The 17,365-nt window shown below is 34.8% G+C and overlaps 1 protein-coding gene and 1 pseudogene across 1 annotated transcript in view; both read right to left on the minus strand.

Moving 5' to 3' along the window:
* The window catches only part of SYNDIG1 (synapse differentiation inducing 1), a 254,701-nt gene that overhangs the window by 174,224 nt on the left and 63,112 nt on the right, over positions 1–17,365 (minus strand). The gene's annotated exons all lie outside the window — the stretch shown is intronic.
* LOC120604193 (uncharacterized) lies at positions 11,102–11,220 on the minus strand (annotated as a pseudogene).

Raw genomic sequence — 17,365 nt, forward strand, 5'->3', positions numbered from 1 at the left:
CTCTCTTGTTTTAATTATAATTTCATTCATTAATTTTTTTTAACATAACAGCATTATTGAGATATGTGCACCCTAGGAAAGAAGATACCTACTTAGAAGGGCTCCTGGTGGCTAACTGGGATCAAATTTAAAAAACACTCGAGCAATAATTTCTACACAGGGGCTCTTATATAAACTTTACTTCAGGGAGAAGCCTGCACTGAACTGACTTCCTGCACTGTGTTCCTGCCATGTGAGCCAGTTCTTATAAAGGAGTTCCTAGAATCCTATTTCAATTAGTAAAACTGAGACTTCCCTCTGCCAATCGTAGCTGCACATATATCCCCTTGGCATCATTACTGACCAATCAAGGCAGCTCCATTCTGACCAATCAGGACAGTGCCGTTTGGACCAATCAAATTAGGAAGATCTGCAGCCCTCATTTGCATGAGAATGGACCAATCAGGGACCAGAGGCAGGGATTTCTGTCTATACAAGTCAGCTCCCCTCTAGCTTGGGGAGTGAGTTTTCCCTTTCCACAATAGACTGTTTCCCTGGGTGGAACTGAAACATTGAAGACACCGAAGAGCAGAGCAGTCTAGCCCCATGGCTGCCTCACCCTAGGGCTTCCTCACAGCCATGCTATTCTACAGCTGTGCCACTTCATAATTGAATTGTACCATAGCTATGCTATTCTCATAGCCATTCCATATCACAATTGAGCTGTCTGCATGGAATAAAGTTTTCTTCTCCACTGCACCCCAAATTGACTCCAATGACCATCGGTTGACAGGTATAATACACATACTATAGAATTCACCTCTCTTAAAGCTTATAATTCTGTGGGTTGTAGTATATTCACAGAGTTGTGCAACTCTTGCCACTATCTAATTATAGAATAGCTTCATCATTTCAACCTGTTAAGAAGCCACTCCCCATTCCTCCCTTCTCCAGCCCTGGCAACCACTAAATTACCCTCTGTCTCTACGAATTTTATTATTCTGGACATTTCACATAAATGTAATCATACAATATGTTGTCTTTGTGACTGGCTTCTTTCACTTAGTATAATGTTTTCAAAGTTCATCCATGTTGTATGTATCAGGACTTCATTCATTTCTATGGTTGAATTATAATCCATTGTCTGGATACGCTGCATTTTTTTAATTGCTCTCATTGGTGGCGGCTGTTATAATTGAGCTCCTGTGTAATACAGGACTAATTATGATTGCATTTCTCTTGTTGAATAGTTAATAAAATACTGCATTCTTTTTCAGGCAAATATATAGTTAGAATTAAATTGTCTTGAAACAGAAGAAAGCATAGAAAATGAAAACAAATAATAAAAGCAAAGAACCTTAAGTCTGCATATCTGGTGTGAGGAAAAGGCATTTCACATTTGGTCTGGAACACAGAGTGACAGAAGCCATAAATGTTCGATAAGCAAAAGCAGGAGTCTCTCAAACATTAGTGGACTAGAGAAACTCCATTGGCAGACAGGTCATGCAACCTACTGTTGGAAGAAAGGACTGCAGAGAGAGCCTGCCTTCTCAGTGTGAAGTAGGAATTCAGACACCCAAATGTAGCAGATGTTTTGGCATCTCTTAGTTTCATATGAGAATAAGACATCTCCCATGCTGCAGCTAACACCTAAATATTCATCACTAAAAACAGGATAAGAGCAATTTTATGTCCCATCTGCTTTTAGCCCCTACAACATAAACCCTTTAAAAGAATGTGGGCATGTCTACTGGGAATCATATATTATAAATACACCAGAATTACACTTGGACTTATTATGTAGTAATTGGGATTACATATCACAGGTTGCATTTTTCTCAAACTTGACTCTAATGTTTAATAGATGCTTTGCTCAGAGGAAGTAACTAGAAAAATATCAAGTGAAAATTGTGAGAATCAGTGTCATAAGCATCATAATTTTAAGACAGAGGCATGAGCAAAGTATAGACAAATGGAAGTACAAAAAGTTTCCCATATTAGCTTTTTCTTTTTTCTTTTTCTGAGCCTGCAAACAATTCTACATTTAAAAATATCTGTCTTCCCTACCTTCCCACCCCACCCATTTCTCCCTATATACCACTTCTGCAGGAAGACTTAAAGATCTGCACCGTTGGGTTTATAGTTTGTTTATGTGTGAGATGGGAGGAATTTTACAAAATAGTATCTAATGTCTGCATTAGAACCTTATTTGCCAAAGATTTTGTGCAGTAACAGTTACATTTAACATGCAAAACAACCTTCAGAGCAGTATCTCCAAGTAGAAACAGAATAGAGCAAACTATATAACTGAGGAGAAAAATTAAACTAATTAGCAGATTAGTTTAGCTAGGATGGTTGGAATGTGTGATAAGCATGGATTGCTCCTAACACTTTTAATCTCTTTACATACAACTCAATTAAGCAATTTTTTGGGAAGGCATGAGGTGCTGAATTTTCCCTAGACCCAAACACTGTTAGAAGCCTTTTGTCTAAACAGCAATATTTCTCTTCTGCTAAGCAAACGATATATGTGTTTCTGCCAATGTGCAATGTTCAGAGAAAAGAGCTGCTTGCAAATCATCATTAAAACAACTAAAATTTGCCTTTAGCACGACCAAGTAGAAAAGGCTGTGATTTGGCAGTAAAGATAGTTAATGAAGCATTGAGAACCAGATCAGTTATTGTTATTTAACATTTAAATGGCACATTACAATTGCGAAACACTGTATCATGGAACTTAACACTTTTGGTGGCCTGGGACTTCTTGCTCACAAAGCCAATTCAAACTTATGCTAGTGAGCAAGGCTTTGTTATAGCACCTCCAGGGAAGAGCCCAGAGGAATTCTAAATTGGATTTATTAAAGGTCAGAGGAGTTCAGAAGAAATGTCGTGATATTGGCAAACAGAAAACTTGCATTATTAGGACCATTGCTGCCTATGCAAGCTAAACCAACTTCCTTTAGCTTTGAGTCTCCATCTCACTTTTAAAGAAGATGCTGTAGGAGGAGCCTTCTATACCAACAGCATCTCCATGTTCACCTTTACCAACTCTGTCAATTTCATCACCTTTACCACCATCATTATCCCACCATCACCATTACCACACCACCATTACTACTGCCATCATCCCCACCACTAACACCACCACCAGGAATTGGCAAACAATAACCTACAGGACAAATCCAGCTCAAAACATACATTTGTATAGCCCAAAAGCTACGAATGCTATTTACATTTTTAAGTGATTGAAGGAAAGAAGTATATGCCAAGGCACATGAAAACTAAGAAATTTAAGTGACAGTATCCATAAATGCAGTTTTATTGAACCATATCCACATCCATTCGTTCACATATGCTTATGGCTGTTCTGCATTACAAAGGCAAAGTTTAGTAGTTGTGGCAGAAGGCATATGGTCCATAAATATATGGTCCAAAAAACATAAATATTTATTCTCTGGCTCATCACAGAAAATGTTGACTGATTTCTGACCATAAACCCTTCAATACCACCACCACCATTACCCCAAATTACCACCATCTCTACCACCACCATTATGTCACTACTACTACCAATAATGCCATGGTCATCAGCAAAAGTAATGCCACCACTACCATAGCCACAAGCAGCAATGACAAACACACTCCCACCACACACACCACTTTATGGTTTGAGGATGTGGAGGCTACCCATGTAGTCAAAGAATTCAGTGAGAAGACTATAAGCAAGACTCACTCACAACTGAGTGAGAGAAAACCTTGCAAGTATTTTGTCTTTAGAATTCTGGTGGGTAACCCATTACATCTGGAGTTTGCTGGAGTGAGTTCATCTCAGAATTTATAACACACTGAGAGAAATGTTGAAAAACACAGTTGAACACTTAGTATGGAGTGTTTGGGGCTAGGAATCCTGCCGCCCTGATTCTTAGCAGAAGCAAATGCAGAACTTTTTTGTAAGAATGTGTTAAAGACAGGCTCAGAACATGTCAATAGACAAAGTTATAAGGAACTTGACTTTGGAATTAATAACATGAGAAAATAAGCCACAATTAGCAAGGGTGAGTAAAAACACCACCAAATTAGATCAAAGTGGCTATAGATACTGACATTATCAGGTAAAGTTTATAAAATAAAAATGCTGAGAATGTTTTAAAAAGGAAGACCTTAAAACTTTAAGAAAAAATTGGAGAAACATAGTGGAGTGAGGATGTCACCAGATCTTTCCCCTTGAAACAACAATAAGCCGAACATCTAAAACTAAACAAAAAACACCCAAACTGCACAGCAGCATGTCTGAGCGTGGGATCTGTTCATAAGAGCTCCCACAGGTCAGAACCCCAGGTATTGGGTGGTGGATTGGGAGAAATAAAGAAGCAGTCTCTCGCAGCCCCCAAAGCTCCCTGATGGAGGAGGAGAAAGGGAGAAGGTGCGACGAGTTCCCTGAACAGACTTGCCTGGGAATATTGTAAACTCTATCCAGCCATTGGCAGAGCTCATTCATCAGGGCAGAAAGCAGAGAAGCAAGACTGTAGAGAAACAACAGTTGATTTTTACCAGCCCTGGTTGCAAAACTGAGGATGAGCCAAATCTACATCCTCCAATACAGAGGGCCCCTCCAAGCTTTTCCTCCAAACCGAATAATGCAGGGCCCAGGGCAATCTGAGAAAACGCTACTGAAACTATTACTAACACTGACAAGGACTGAAACTGAGAGTAGTGACTGCGATTAAACATCTATAAGAAAAAGAAAAGGCATTATTAAGGCTTTATATAAAGCAGGGATCCAAGAGGCTTAGACACCACATACTGGAAACCAAAAGAAAACTATCTTCTTTGCAGCAGGCTAAAGAGAGACCTTTATGTAATAAGTCTTCTTTCAGAAAAAAACAGCAGATACATTTCCATTAATGCCCAGGCAGAGTCCATAAAAAACCATGAACAACCAAGGTGACAAGGCATCTCAGAAAGAAAGAGAAAAAACTACAGAAAAGATTACAGACATAGAAATATGTGACTTAAATGACAGAAAATTAGGATGGTACTTCTGAAAAAACTCAGTTAGATCAGAAATGAGTCATATTGACAATTTCAATAATTGAAAAAACACCTAGATGAGCAGAGCAAGGAGATTAAAACCCTCAAAAAGAACAGAATAGATCTTCTAGAGATAACACACACACACACACACACACACACACACACACACACATTTTTACACACACATGCTGCAAGAGTTGAAAAATGAAATAGCAAGCTTGAGAAATAGAATTGACCAAATGGAGGAAAATATTAGTGATATCGAAGATAGAAACCTAGAAATAAATCAGTAGGAAGAAGAGAGAAACCGAAGAATGTAAATTAATAAAAGAGAAATACAAGAACTAGCAGATACCATCAGGAGAAGAAACAAACAAACAAAAGGGGCATTCTCGAAGGAGAGGAAAAGGAGTAGGGACTAGAAAGCATTTTCAGACAAATAGTTGATGAGAATTCCCCAAATCTAAGGAATGAGCTGGAGCTTGAAATTGAAGAAGTCAACATAACACCCAATTATCTCAACCCAAAAAGGCCTTCTCCAAGACACATTGTATTAAAATTATCAACTATCAATGATGAAGACAGAATTCTCAGGGCAGCCAAGGAGAAGAAAACAGTAACTAATAAAGGAAAACCCATTAGATTATCATCAGACCTCTCAGTGCAAACCTTACAAGCCAGAAAAGAATGGAATCAAATATTTAAACTATTAAGTGAAAGGAACTACCAGCCTAGAATAATGTATCTAGCTAAGCCCTACTTTAGATATGAAGGAGAAAAATTGAGGGAATTCTCCACTACGAGGCCTGCACTACAGGAAAAACTGAAAGGGGTCAGCTCATCTAAAAGAAAATGACAAAAAAAATATATAATTAAGGGTAAAGTGACTATCAGACAAATAGAAACAGAAGAATGCAAACCTTACTAAGAACAGGGCATTAAAAGCTTAAATAATAAGAAGAGAATTTCTAGAGCAAGATAGTAATGAACATGCAGCATACATAGGAACATATTGAAACAACAATGACTGAAAAGGGGAGGATTCGAAAATCCAAATTTGCAAAGGTATGTGCAGAATACACACACACACACACACACACACACACACACATTTCATATTGATAATGATAACCACACACCAAAGATTCAGAACTGGGGTATATAACATAAAACAAGAAGAACCAGAGGGAAAACCACAAAACCCAAACAAAATAAAGGAAACAGAAACACAAGGACAAGGAAACAATGGAAACACCAAGCTACCAGAAAGCAAAAGATGAAATGGCTACAAGAAGACTTCATATTTCAATAATCACCCTAAATGTAAATGGACTGAACTCACCAATAAAAATGCACAGAGTTGCAGAATGGATTGAAAAACAAAACCCAACCATATGCTGCCTCCAGGAGACACATCTCAGCTCCAAAGACAATTATAGACTCAAAGTGAAAGAGTGGAAAATGATATTTCAAGCAAATGGCATTCAGAGAAAAGTGGGAGTAGCGGAACTAATATAAGATGAAATAGACTTCAAAATAAAAAAGGTAAAGAAAGATACTGAGGGACACTTCATAATGATAAAGGGAGTCACACACCAAGAAGACATAACACTTATCAATATCTATGCTCTCAATCAGGGAGCCCCGATATATGTAAAGCAAATACTAAAAGAAGAAAAGGGCAAAACAGACCAAAACACTATAGTAGTAGGGGACCTAAATGCTCCACTGTTGGATCTGGACAGATCATCCAAACAGACATATTAGACCAACTGGACATAATTGACATTTACAGAGCCTTTTATCCCAAAACAGCTGCTTATTGACCACATACTAGGACACTGAGATAGCCTCAACAAATACGAAAGAGTTGAAATCTTACCAACCATATTCTCTGATCATAATGCTTTGAAACTAGAGATCAACTGCAAAAGAAAAGCAGGAAGAATCACAAATACAAGGAGATTAAACAACATGCTACTGAAGAATAACTGAGTCAGAGAAGAAATAAAAAGAGAGAGCAAGAGATACATAGAAATGCATGATAATGATAGTACAATATATCAAACTTTTGTAGCATGGCAAAAGGGGTCATAAGAGGAAATTTCATATCGTTACAGGCCTACCTCCCAAAACAAGAATAAGCCCAAATAAACACCTAATGCTTCATCTTGGAAAACTAGAAAAGGAAAAACAAATGAAGCCTAAAGTCAAGAGAAAGTAGGAAAAAATCAAAATTAGAGAGGAAAGAAATGAGATTGAAAACAACGATAACAAAAAAGCAAGAAATAAATGTAACTAAGAGCTGGTTCTTTGAGAAGTTTTATAAAATTGACAAACCTTTGGCTAGACTCACTAAAGAAAAAAGAGAAAGGACACAAATAAACAAAATCAGGGATGAAAGAGGGAAATTATGACTGACATTGCAGAAATACAAAGGATCATACATGAATATGATAAAAATGTATATAACACCGAGTTTAATCACTTAGAAGAAATGGATCAGTACTTAGAAAAATACAATCTTCTTAGACTCAGTCGAGAACTGGAAAATCAGCAGTATGGACATTGAAATAATCACCAAAAACCTACCAAAAAGTAAAAGTCCAGGACCAGATGGCTTCACCAGTAAATTCTACCAAACATTTGAAGATTTAATAACTACTCTTCTCAAACTCTTCCAGAAAATTGAAGAGGAGGCAATACTTTCTAACTCATTTTATGAGGCCAATATTACTCCGATACCAAAACCTGGTAAGGATAACACACGAAAAAGAAAACCACAGACCAATATTTCTCATGAACACAGATGCAAAAATCCTAAATAAGATACTAGTGAACCAAATACAGCAACATATTAAAAAGATTATACACCACAATCAAGTGAGCTTCAACCCAGGGGCACAGGCATGGCTCAATATGCGCAAATTGATTAATGTGATCCACCACGTAAACAAATTAAAAAAATAAGAATCATATGATCATATCAATAGATGCAGAAAAGCCTTTGACAAAATACAGCATTCATTTAACAAAATTGGGATACAAGGAAAGTACCTTAACATAATAAAGGCCATATATGACAAACCCTCAGCCAACATTATACTTAGTGGTGAACAACTAAACAATTTCCCTCTAAGATCAGGAACAAGGCAAGGCTGTCCACTATCGCCACTGTTATTCAATATAACATTAGAGGTCCTAGCGACTGCAATCAGGCAAGAGAAAGACATAAAAGGCATCCAAATAGGAAACAAAGAAGTCAAACTGTCACTATTTGTGGATGACATGATTTTCTATATAGAAAACCCTAAAGAGTCCACAAGAACACTACTAGAAACAATAAGCAAATATAGTAAAGTTTCTGGGTACAAAAACCAACATTCAAAAATCTATAGTGTTCCTATACGCTAATAATGAAATGTCAGAAAAAGAAGTTGGAAAAAATATATATATATTTTTTTGCAATTGTGAGAAAAAGAAAAAAATACCTAGGAATAAATTTAACGTAACATGTCAAGGACCTACATAATGAAAACTACAAGACCCCATTAAAAGAAATCGAGAAGATACAAAGAAATGGAAAGATATTTTGTGTTCTTGGATTGGAAGAATCAACATAGTTAAAATGACCATATTACCTAAAGCATTATACAGATTTAATGCAATCCCCATCAAAATCTCATTAGCATTTTTTAAAGAAATAACACACAAAAAATCATCATATTTGTATGGAAGCACAAAAGATCCTGAATTGCCAAAGCCACTCTGAGAAAAAAGAATGAGACTGGAAGCCTCACTCTGCCCAGCTTCAAATTATACTACAAAGTGACAATAATCAAAACTTCATGGTATTGGCAGAAACACAGGCATACGGACCAGTGGAACAGAATTGACAATCCAGAGGTAAACCCATGTGAGTATGGGCAAATAATTTTTGACAATAAAGTCAAAAACATACAGTGGAGAAAGGAAAGCCTCTTCTATAAATGATGCTGGGAAAACTGGAAAGCCACCTGCAAAAGCATGAAACTAGACAGTTGTCTATCACCACGCACCAAAGTTAACTCAAAATGGATTAAGGACCTGAATACAAGACCTGATACAATAAAATGCATAGAAGAAAACATAGGAACAAAACTCAAGGACCTTGGACTTAAAGAGGATTTTATGAATTTGACCTCAAAAGCAAGGGAAGTAAAAGCAAAAATAATTGAATGGGACTACATCAATCTAAAAAGCTTCTGTTCAGCAAAAGAAATTGTCAACAAGGAAAGAGACAACCATCTAAATGGGAAAATATATTTGCAAGCAACGCTGCCGATAAGGGTCTAATAACCAAAATATACAAAAGAACTCATACAAATCAATAAGAACAAAAAAAAGCAAATGATCTCATCAAAAAATGGGCAGAGGACCTGAACAGACATTTCTCCCTAGAGGACATACAAATGGCCAACAAATACATGAAAAAATGCTCAACATTGCCTGCTATTAGGGAAATGCAAATCAAAACCACAATGAGATACCATCTCACACCTGTTAGAATAGCTATAATCAACAGAAGTAATAACAAATGTTAGAGAGGATGTGGAGAAAAAGGAACCCTCATACACTGTTGCTAGGACTGAAAATTGGTACAGCCACTATGAAAAAACAGTATGGAGGTTCCTCAAAAAAGTAAAATTTGATCCAGCAATCCTTCTACTGGATATTCACCCCAAAGACTTGAAAACCCATATTCAAAAAGATATTTGCACACCAATGTTCATAGCAGCATTATTCACAGTGGCCAAGACATGGAAGCAACTGAAGTGTCCTATGATAGATGATTGGATAAAGAAGCTGTGGTACATATATACAATGGAATATTACTCAGCCATAAGAAGAGATGAAATACCGCCATTTGCGACAACATGAATGGACCTTGAGATAATCATAAGCCAGACATAAAAAGTTGAAAATCACATGCTATCACTTATATGTGGGATATAAACCTAAATGCAACAAATGAACAGGACAAACAAACAGAGACTCATGGACATGGACTATAGACTAGTGGTTACCAGAGAGTAGCGGGGAGAGGTGACGGGAGAGGTAGAGGGATTAAAAGGGGTCAAATATGTGCTGACAGAAAGAAATCTAACTGTGGGAGGTGAACACACTATATGTGTGTGTATATATATCTTACTATTAAAGTGTACAGCTGAAACTTATTAGATTTAGTTAACCAATGTCACCATAAAAAATAAATTAATTAATTAACTAAATTTTAAAAAATCTTTAGGGAAAAATACATTTGTGAAATTAAAACTTTAATGCATAAACTATCATTTCTGGTTTTAAAACTTACTAAATGCTATGAAAGATTCGTTTATTATAAAATAAGACCTTGGATTAGAACACATTTTGAGAAATTGCTGGTGATGAAGGAAATCACCAAATTACCACCATCCCATAAAAATTACTGGGAGAGCTGGAGTTGTGTTGATTTAGAATGCCAGTAGTAACAATGATATTGGGTTATAGAGTCTTGGTAAAGACATACGATGAAGAAGCTGAGACTGACCCTTTATTCTCTGCTAAGATTCTTTACAAATGTGGTCTCAAATTTAGGTACGCATTAGAGTCACGTGGAGGGCTTGTTAAAACAGGTTGTTAGGCTTCACTAGCAGTTTCTTTTCTAAATTCATTGTGTGTTTTGTTTTAGATTCCATATATAAATGTGTTGTAAATGGCAAGATTTCATTCTTATTTATTGGTAAGTAATATTTCATTGTGTGCATGTATCTCACATCTTCTTTATTCATTGATGAATACCTAGGTTGCTTCCATATCTTGGCTATTGTAAATAATGCTATAATGAGTATAGGGGTGAATATATTTTTTTAAATTAGTGTTTTGGTTTTCTTCAGATAAATACCCAAAGGTGGAATCTCTGGGTCATATGATAGTTCTATTTTTAAGTTTTCTGAGGCATCTCTATACTGTTTTCCATAATGGATACAGCAATTTACAACTCCACCTATAGTGTATGAGGGTTCCATTTTCTCTGCATCCTTGCCAACACTTGTTATTGATTTTTTTATGCCTACAGCACCTGGTCCTCCTGGGTGGTCTCTCATCCAAGTACTAACTAGGCCCGACCTTGATTAGCTTCCAAGATCAAACAGGATTGGGCATGTTCAGGGTGGCATGACCGGAGATTGTTATTAATTTTTGATGATAGCCATTTGGAATAGATGTAAAGTGCTATCTCACTGTGGTTTTGATTTGCATTTCCTTGATGGTTAGTGATGCTGAGCATCTTTTCATATGTCTGTTGGCCATCTGTATTTCCTCTTTGGAGAAATGTCTGTTTGGGTTCTCTGTCCATTTTTTTTTAATTGTGTTGTTTTTTAAATTGGTTTTAATTTGTGTGAGTTCCTTATACATTTTCAATATTAACCCCTTGTTGGATATATCATTGGCAAATATCTTTTCCCATTAAGGAGGTCGTCTTGTTCTGTTGATGGTTTCTTTCACTGTGAAAGAAATTTTTAGTTAGATGCAGTCCTACTTATTTATTTTTTCTTTTGTTGCAATTGCTTGAGGAGACATCTAAAAAGATATTGTTAAGACTGATGCCAAAAAGTTTACTGCCTATGTTTTTCTCTGGAAGTTTAATGGTTTCAGATCTTACATTTAAGCATTTAATCCATTTTGAAATTATTATTGTATATGGTATAAGAAAGTGTTCTAATTTTTTTTTCTCATGTATCTGTCCATTTTTCCCAACATCACTTATTAAACAGGCTGTCTTTACTCCATTGTATATCTTTGACTCCTTTGCCATAGATTAATTGACCATATATGTGAGGATTTATTTTTAGGGTCTTTATTCTATTTCATTGATCTATATATCTGTTGTTGTGTCAGTACCATACTGTTTTGATTATTGTAGCTTTGTAGTACAGTTTGAAATCAGAAAGTGTGATACTTTATACTTCATTTTTATCTCAAGATTTCTTTGGCTATTTGGGTTTTTTTTCTGGTTCCAAATAAATTTTAGTGTAGTTATTGTAGTTCTGAGAAGAATGTCATTGGTTTTTTAATAGGGCCTATATTGAATTTGTATGTTGCTTTAAATAGTAAGGATCAGTTTAACAGTATTGATGCTTCTAATTCATGAGGATGGTATGGTCCTTCCATTTATTTGTGTTATCTTCAATTTCTTTCTTCAGTGTTTTATAGTTTTTAGAATACAAGTCTTTCATCTCTTTGGTTAAATTTGTTTCTAGGTATTTTATGCTTTTCGATGCAATTGTAAATGGGATTGTTCTCAATATCCAATTCTGATAATTTGTTATTGGTATATAGAAATGCAACAGATTTCTGTATATGAATTTTTTTGTATCGTGCAAATTAATTGAATTGATTTATTAGTTTTAATAGCTTATTGGTGGATTCTTTAGGATTTTTCTCTGTGTAGTATCATGTCATCTGCAAATAGTGAGAGCTTTCTGACTTGGATGCCTTTTTTATTTCTTTTTCTTGTCTAATTGATGTGGTTAGGAATTCCTATACTATGTTCAATAAAGTGGTGATAGTGGGCATCCTTGTCTTATTCTGATCTTAGAGGAAAAGATTTCAGCTTTTCACCATTGAGTATGATATTAGCTGTGAGATTGTCATATATTTTCTGTCTGTACTCACTTTGTTGAGAGTTTTTATCATAAAATGGTGTTGACTTTTGTAAAATGTTTTTTCTGCATCTATTGTGATATTATATTTATCCTTTATTTTATCAATGTAATCTACCATGTTGATTGATTTATGGATGTGGCATCCCTGGGATAAATCCCATGTTGTTGTGGTATATAATTCTTTTAAGGTACTGTTGAATCCAGTTTGCTAATACTTTGTTGAGAATTTCCACTCTATGTTCATTCAAATGTTGGCCTGTCTTTCTCTTTCTTTCTTCTTCCTTCCTTCCTTCCTTCCTTCCTTCCTTCTTCCTTCATTTCATTTCATTTCATTTCATTTCATTTCCATTTTCATTCATTTCATTTCATTTCATTTTCATTCATTCATTACCGTACTAATAATAATAATATCATCTCATCAGTAATGACAATAATAATATATGTTTCAACAAGCAACAACAAAGCAACCGAGCAACAACCAAACAAACAAACAAACAACAACAAACAAACAAACAAACAACAAACAAACAAACAACCAACAAACAACAAACAATGACAACAAATTTTCATTCATTCATTTCCATTTCATTACCATTCATTCATTTAAATTCATTCATTCATTTCACATTTCATTTTTTTTCATTCATTTTCATTCCATTCTATTCATTCATTCATAAAATTTCATTTTCATTAACCATTCATCATAATAATAATATATATCTCTCAACAAAAAAAGCAAACAACAGGCGCAACAACAACAACAAACATGAAAAAAGCAAACAACAAACAACAAACATGACAAACAAACAAACAACAAACGAGCAACAACCAAACAACAACCAAACAAATAAACAAACAAACAATAATATATATATGTTTTTTTTTGTTTGTTGGGGTTTGGGTTAACAATTTCAGTAATCGTTATTTAATGAGTTATTTTCGTTTAGATTTTCTATTTCTTCTTGGTTCAGTCTTGGAAATTTATCCATTTCTTCTAAATTATCAAATTTGTTGGCATGTAATTTTACATAGGATTATTTGGTGATTCTTTGTATTTCTAGAGTGTTATTTATAACTTCTCTTTCATTTATGATTTTATTTATTTGGGCTCTCTTTATTTTTCTTGATCAATTTGGCTAAAGGTTTTGTTTATCTTTCCAAAGAATTAACTCAGTTTCATTGATCTTTCTATTGTCATTTCAAATATATGTCATTTATTTCCACTCTAATCTTAATTATATCTATCCTTATTTTTACTTTGAGATATATTTGTTCTTGTTCTTCTTCTAGTTCCTTCAAGTGTAAGTCAGATGGTTTATTTGGGATTTTTCTTGTTTCTTGAGGTAGGCTGGTATAGCTATGAACTTTCCTTTTACAACTGATTTTGCTGCATCCCATGAAGTTTTTAAAAGTTGTGTTTTCATTTTTATTTGTCTCAAGATAGTTTTTGATTTTGTTTGATTCCCTCTTTGATCTATTGCTTTTTTTTAGTAGCATATAGTTTAGTCTGTGTATTTGTGTGTGCGTTTTTTTTCTAGTTTTCTTCCTGTAGTTAATTTCTAATTTTGTGTCATTGAGGTTGGAAAGATACTCGCTATGATTTTGATCTTCTTGAATTTATTGAGGCTTGTTTTGTAGCCTAATATGTGATCTATTCTGGCAGATTTCTCATTTGTACTTGAAAAAGTGTGTATTCTGCATTTTTTGGATGAAATGCTATATAATGTCCATTAAGGAGATCTTTTGTAATGTGATATTTAAGGCTATTATTTTCTTATTAATTTTCCGTCTGGGTGATCTATCCATTGGTGTGAGTGGGTATTAAAATCCCCTATCATTTTATTACTGTTAAATTTTGACTTTATGTCCACTAATATCAGCTTTATATATTTAGGTGCTCCTATATTGAGTGTGTAGATATTTATGATTGTTACATCCTCTTCTTGGATTGACCTCTTTATAATTATGTAATGCCTTTTCCTTACATTCTTTATTTTAAAGTCTATTTTTGCCTGATATGAGTATTGCTAACCAAGCTTTTTTCATTTCTATTTGAAAGGAATATCTTTTCTCATCCCTTTGCTTTCAGTTTGTGTGTGTATTTTGGTTTGAAGTGAGTCTCTTGTAAGTGGCCATGGGTCATATTTTTGAACCATTCAGCCAGAATGTCTTTATTGGAGCATTTAATCCATTTGCATTTAAATTAATTAGTGATAAATGTTTACATATTGTCATTTTCTTTATTGCTTTTTGGTTGTTTTGTAGTTCTCTTCTGTTCCTTTCTTCTTCTCCCAATCTCTTCTCTTGCGGTTTGCTGTTTTTCTTTAGTGTTTTGTTTGGGTTCCTTTCTCTTTAGTTTCTGTGTATCTTTTTCGGGCTTTTTGTTTTTTGTTACCTTGAGGTTTTTGTATATCTGTAGCAGTATATTTAAGCTGATAGGCATTTAATTTCAAATATATTCTTAAAAATCTATATTTTTACTCCTTGCTTCACATATTATGTTTTTGATACAACACATTAGATACTTTTGTTTTGTATATTTTCTAACTACTTGTTGTAGTTTGAATGAGATTGGTACTTTTGTCTTTTAACTTTTGTAGTAGCTTTTTAAATGTCTGATTTGCTGTATTCATAAATATTTGGCTTTATGAGAATTTCTTCTTCCTCATGTGTGTATATATCTATAACATATATATATAATGTGTATATATATCTATAACATAGATATATATACACATTATATGTGTATATATATCATGTGTGTATATATCTATAACATATATATATATATATATATATATATATATATATATATATATATATATATATAATGTGTATATATATATGTAATTTCTGGTTATGGACTTTCTTTTCCTGCTTAAATAAAACCCGTTAACATTTCTTATAAAGCTGTTTAGTGGTGATGAACTCCTTTAACTTTTGCTTGTCCAAGTATCTCTTTGTCTTATCAATTCTAAATAATAATCTTGCTGGGTAAATTATTCTAGGTTGTAGGTTCCTTTCTTTGAGTTCTTTAAAGATGTCATGCCATTTCCTTCTGACCTGTAAAGTTGCTGCTGAGAAATCAGCTAATAGTTTTATGAGATTTCCTTTGTAACTAATTGTTTTCTTCTTGCTGCCTTCAAAATTGTCCTTTTATCTTTAACTTCTGCCATTTTAATTTTACATGTCTTGAGTCTCTGTGGATTCATCTTGTTTAAAACTCTCTGTGTTTTATGGACTGGATGTCCATTTCATTTTCCAGGTTAAGAATGTTTTTAGTTATTATTTCTTCCAATGAAATTTCTGTAGCTTTCTCTCTTCTCCTTCTGGGATCCCTATAATGTCAATATTTGTATGTTTGTGTATTTCCCAGAGGTCCCTTAAACCGTCATTTTTTAAAATTATTTTTTCTTCTTGCTGTTCTGATTGTTTGATTTTCACTATTATGTCTTCCAGATCATTGATCTATTCTTATGTATTAGCTAATCTACTGTTGATTCCTTCTAGTGTATTTTTCATTTCAATTATTATATACTTCAGCTCTCCTTGGTTCTTTATTATACATTCTAACAGTTTAAGTTTTTCCCAGATACCTCTATTTCACTCTCAAGTTTAGTGAGCACTCTTATGACCATTTCTTTGAATTCTTTAGCAGGAAAATTATGTATTTCAATTTCCTTAGTTATTTTCCCCCCTGGAGACTTTTCTTGTTCTTTTATTTTATAGATAGTCTGCTGCCATTTCATTTTGTTTGGATTTCTATGTTTGTATGAATTATACAAAATAGCTCTCTCTCCCAGCCTTGTGTAGAAGTGACCTCTATGTAGGCTGTGTGTACTGGGTAGTTTCAGCCTGCTAATTGGAGCCAGGAGGGTGCTTCATATCTGGGACACTGGCTTGTTGGGCTGGAGTAGCTCCAGGAAGAGAGGCCAGGTGCATGTAATAATGCACTGTTAATCCTGTTTGTTTCTTTTATTTGTAGATAGGCCAAAGCACCCAGATAAAGGTTCTACCAGCCCTATGGAAGTATAGGGTGATGTAAACAATGGCACTCACCAGCACCTCCAATCCCAGAAAGTGCCTGCTGTTCCTGGAGATTTCTGGTGGAGTCTCAGCCCTCTCTATCTGGTCTCTTCCTCTTGTTTGTTGTTCGGAGGCATTCAATCACACTCAGTTGTCTCTCAGGAGCAATTGTTGCTGTGTGTGTGTGTGTGTGTGTGTGTGTGTGTGTGTGTGTGTGTGTGTGTATACATATATATATTTTCCCCGCCCCCCCCACCTCCCAGTGTTCTCATGAGTTCAGCATCCTCCTACACCACCACCATCTTGGACTTCTCAATTCCTCCACCAGCCAACTTTCCTTTTCAGTGTGGGGTGGGATCTGGAAATTTTCATATTTAAGATAATTACAGGTGATGCTGATATTGCTGATCAAGGACCACACATTTCTATTGGTTCTGACATAGCGTCAAGTAAGTGATGATCCCTCGTTACCAGCAGAAATAGAATCAAAACTTTGTGGTGAAAAGCCCTCTAAATTTAACCACAGAATAAGATCAAGCAATGAATTATTAAAGATCACCATGTACAAAAGACTGCATGGCACTGTGAGAATCAATAGAAAAAACTAATACCTTTGAACAATCGAGGATTTCAGATATTTG

This window comes from Pteropus medius, unplaced genomic scaffold, assembly GCF_902729225.1.
Source record: "Pteropus medius unplaced genomic scaffold, Ma_sr-lr_union100, whole genome shotgun sequence".
NCBI lineage: Eukaryota > Metazoa > Chordata > Mammalia > Chiroptera > Pteropodidae > Pteropus > Pteropus medius.